This window comes from Equus quagga, unplaced genomic scaffold (genome assembly GCF_021613505.1).
Source record: "Equus quagga isolate Etosha38 unplaced genomic scaffold, UCLA_HA_Equagga_1.0 HiC_scaffold_8126_RagTag, whole genome shotgun sequence".
Taxonomy (NCBI): Eukaryota; Metazoa; Chordata; class Mammalia; order Perissodactyla; family Equidae; genus Equus; species Equus quagga.
In genome coordinates this window covers 1-4567 of record NW_025794701.1, presented here as the reverse complement: position 1 = coordinate 4567, position 4567 = coordinate 1, and the positions used below count along the sequence as shown (strand labels likewise).

The 4567-nt window shown below is 35.8% G+C and overlaps 1 pseudogene; it reads left to right on the top strand.

Moving 5' to 3' along the window:
* Nucleotides 1-699: 699 nt before the first annotated feature.
* Nucleotides 700-1658, top strand: LOC124232587 (olfactory receptor 7G2-like; annotated as a pseudogene).
* The last annotated feature ends 2909 nt before the right edge of the window (nt 1659-4567 follow it).

The window sequence follows — 4567 nt, the reverse complement described above, 5'->3', positions numbered from 1 at the left end:
GTCAGATGATCTGATCTCAGCTCCAGCCTTTGCCATGAACTAACCATGTACTTCATGTCCATGATGTAATCTCAATTGACCTAAGTTTCTCCATGGATAGATGGAGCAATGGTATCACCTAACTCATCCGTAATTTCACAAGTCATCAGATGATCCTGAGGCATGCTAAAGTTTGGGGATGATACTCTAGAAGAGACATTGGATAACTTCATTCTTGTCTTTCTTTTTGTTTTGAAAGCAAGGGTTATTTCTGGAGGAAATATCGCATCTTGTTCTTTGTTTCAGTTTAGCACTTGACAAACAAATGGGAAATAGAGTTGGCAATCAATAAAAAGAAGAGCTGAAAAAGGAAGTGGAGGGAAGAGGAAGAGAAAGAGAGGATGATGGAAGGAGAAATTAGCAGAAGGAAAGATTTGAATATTTTTTTAATTCAAACTGTACAGCATTTCTCTTCTTTATTTGAAGAACTGGTTCTCAAACTTTAGTACATGTCAAATGCACCTGGAAGGCTTATTAAAATTTAGATTGCTCATCCCAATCCTTACACCAGATTTTATTAACAGTAAGTCTGGAGTGGTACCACCATTATTCATTAACAACAAGTTCCCAATTGATGTTTCTGCTGCTTAGCCAGGGAGCATTCATTTTGTTTATTTATTTTATTCCATCTTTTCCAACAGATTCATCAACAACGTGTAACCTAGAAATACAGATGCCCTGGAATTCCTTTTCCTGGGGTTGATAGATGATCCAGAACTGCAGCCCTTCATCTTCAGCCTGTTCCTGTCCATGTATCTGGTCACTGTCTTAGGAAATCTGCTCGTTATTCTGGCTGTGAGCTGTGACTCCCACCTCCACACTCCCATGCATTTCTTTCTTTCTAATCTGTCTTTTACTGACATCTGTGTAAGTACAACCACAATCCAAAAGATGCTTGTGAACATAAAAACACAGAAACAAAGCATCACTTATGTGGGTTGCCTCACCCAGATTGGATTTGTCTTGGTTTCTTTGAGAATTTTCTCCTTGCAGTAATGGCTTATGACAGCTCTGTGGCCATTTGTGACCCACTGATGTACACGGTCATCATGAACCCCCAACTCCGTGGGCTGCTGATTCTACTCTCTCCGTTTCTTAGCATTGTGGATGCCTTGTTCCACAGTCTGGTGTTGTTGCACCTATCCTTCTTCATGGGCCTGGAAATTGCTCATTTCTTCTGTGAACTTGCTCAGTTCCTCAAGCTTGCCTGTTCTGATACACTCATCAATAACATCCTGATGTGTTCTATGGCTAGCCTATTTGAGGGCATGCCTCTCTTTGAGATCATTTTCTCTTACACTCGAATTGTCTTCTCCCTTTTGAGAATTTGCTCAGCAAGGGGAAAGCTTGAAGTGTTTTCTACCTGTGGGTCTCATCTTTCAGTTGTTTCTTTGCTCTATGGGACAGTTTTTAGAGTGTACGCTAGTTCTGCATTTACTGACAGTTCCAGGAAGACTGCAGTGGCTTCAGTGATGTACATTGAGGTTCCTCAAATGATGAACCCTGTTATCTACAGCCTGACAAACAGGAACATGAAAGACATCTTGAGGAAACTCATTGGAAACCGACCTTCTTTTTGTGAATATGACATCAAATTTGAACTGGGGTTTCTAGAATGAGTCAAAGTGACAGAAATCCTGGGTGGGTCAGGATATCTAATTCTTCCATCTGCAAGTTCTTCTCAAATGAGTAAATGACACAATGGCTAAGAGTATTTCATCTTTGCCTTTGAATCATGACTTTGTTGTTATTCTGGTTCTATGATGTTTAACCAGTGATTTCAATTCTCTAAATTGAATTTCTTTGGTCAGGTTTCTTAGAAGCAGAGACTGATGTAGGAGTTATAGTTTTAGTGGTGATTTTAAAGGATTTCAGTAGAATAAAAGTTGTAGGAGGTGTATAGGGCAGGGAAAAAATTGAAACAAGACTGTGGGAAAATCTAGAGATTAGCTTCCACCTGATCCCATGATACAGCCATGTCAGTTGCATCCCAGAATTAGACTTACTGTGGGGACAGGGAGCTGACCCTTCATTTTCTAATTTAGTAATTAGTGAGACCAGTCACTGTTAAACCATATCCTTCTGAGGCAACATTAGCATCCACCATACTCAGTTTCGTTATCTATAAAATTGGCATAATTAGATTATATCACTGGTATGAGAGGATTATGATACAACTGACTTCATCCATGAGAAAGTCTTCAGTTCTAATAAGAAGAAACTCCACATTTAGGATGACCAAATAGTAAAAGTTATCTTTTATTACGGGGACTTCAGACATAAGAAATGTACAGAAATAGTAGGGATTCATTCAGTTTTCCATGAAGAGTCTTTGTTTTAGGACTGGTTCTTGTCAGGGTCACCAGGTTGTGGCAGCAAATGCAGGTGTTGTACTCAGACATCATGCCCAGAGATAGAAATCGGACTGCCTTTACCTGACTAAGTTGTTAATATATATTTCCATGCAGTCAATCAATGGCATCTCCATAGTGAGTTGAATGTTGGCCCTCAAAATATGTCCATACTCACTTCTTCCTGACTTGTCAGTATTAATTTATGAGAAGAGGATGATTGTGCTGATTTGGAAAAAGATATTTACAGGGGAGCTTATTCCATATTATCTGGGTGAGTCCCAAATGTAATCACATCTACACCTTTAAGATAGACAGAAGTGAAGAATATACAGAGAAAAGGAAGAGACGCTGAAGCTATGTAGGCAGAAGTTGGATTGATTTAGCCAGTATTTGATCATTCTTGTCTTATAAGACTGTCATTATCTTAAAACTCTGATGCATCTCTCTATGACCGTGATATATATCTCTGTATAATTTACTAAGAAAGTTGGCTTCCTTTCCACCTTGCTAAAGTTTGAAGTTAATGAATAAATTCTTTGTCTTGGTTGTTATTCCAATCATTGTTCTTCTGAGATTCAATCATGTTTTTGGGTTTAGAAGTTATTTATTTACTTTCAATGCTCTCTATTTTTATACTATATGTGGTAACATTAAAAAATAGTAACATTTGAAGTTTTAAAAATATTTTATTTGTATTTTCCCAGCTTTATTGAGACATAAAAGTATATTTTTAAAGTGTAAAATGTGATGGTTTTATATATGTATCCATTGTGAAATGATTAGCAAGTCAAATTAATTAACACATCAATCACCTCACATAGTTTCTACTTATTTTAGTTAGAACCCTTAAGATATACCGTCTTCACAAATTTCAAGTATACAATAGGGTTTTAGTAAGTACATTCACCAGGCTGTACATTAGACCCTCAGAACTTGGTCATCTTGTAACTTAAAGTTTGTGCCATTTGACCAATATCTCTCCATTACCCCAAGCCCTCAGCACGTATCGACCACCATTCTACTCACTGTTTCTATGAGTTTGACTTTTTCTTTCTTGTTAAATTCTGCATTTAAGTGATACTGTATAGTATTTGTTCTTTTCTGTTGGGCTTGTTTTATAGAATAATGTCCTCTGAGTTCATTTATGTTTTAACAAATAGTAGAATTTCCTTTTTTTGTGGCTAAATAATAGTGTGTTGTGTATGTGTGGCTAAATAATAGTTTTTTTTCCTATATATATACCAAATTTTTTTTACCCATGCATCCATCAATGGACAATTAAGTTGTTTCTTTATCTTGGCTATTATGTACAATGCTGAAATGAACGTATGATAGCAGATATCACTTCAGAATACTTATATTGTTTCCTCTGCACATATACTCAAAAGTGAGATAGCAGGATCATATAGTAATTCTATTTTTATGTTTTTTCATTAAATTAAGGTATACTTTACACATAGCACTATATTAGTTTCAGGTGTACAGCACAATAATTCAATATTTGTATAGATTGGAAAATGATAACTATAGTCAAGTTAACATCTGTCACCATACATAGTATATATAATTACAAACTTTCTCTTGTGATGAGAACTCTAAAATTTACACTCTTAGCAACTTTCAAATATTCAATGCAGTATTAACTATAGTCACCATGCTGTACATTATATCACCATGACATGTATTTCATAACTGGAAGTATGTAACTTTTGACTCCCTTCACCCATTTTGCCCACCCCCACTCCCCACCTATGACAACCACCAATCTGTTCTCTGTATGTATGAGGTCAGTTTTTTTTCTGTTTGTTTTAGACTCCACATATAAAGGAGATCATACGGTATTTGTCTTTCTCGATCTGACTTATTTTGCTTAACTTAATGCCCTCAAGGTCCATCCTGGTTGTCTCAAATTGCAGGATTTCCTTCTTTTTATGATTGAATAATATTCTCTCTATATTATTCCATATATATCTCTATCTATCTATCTATATCTATATCTATCTATCTATCGTCTATCTATCTATCTATACCATATTTTTTCAATTATTTTATTGAGGCCATAATGGTTTATAACATTGTGTAATTTCAGGTGTACATTATTATTCATCAGTTTCTGTATAGACTACTTCATGATCATCACCAATAGTCTAATTTATTTTTGGTGAGGAAGATTG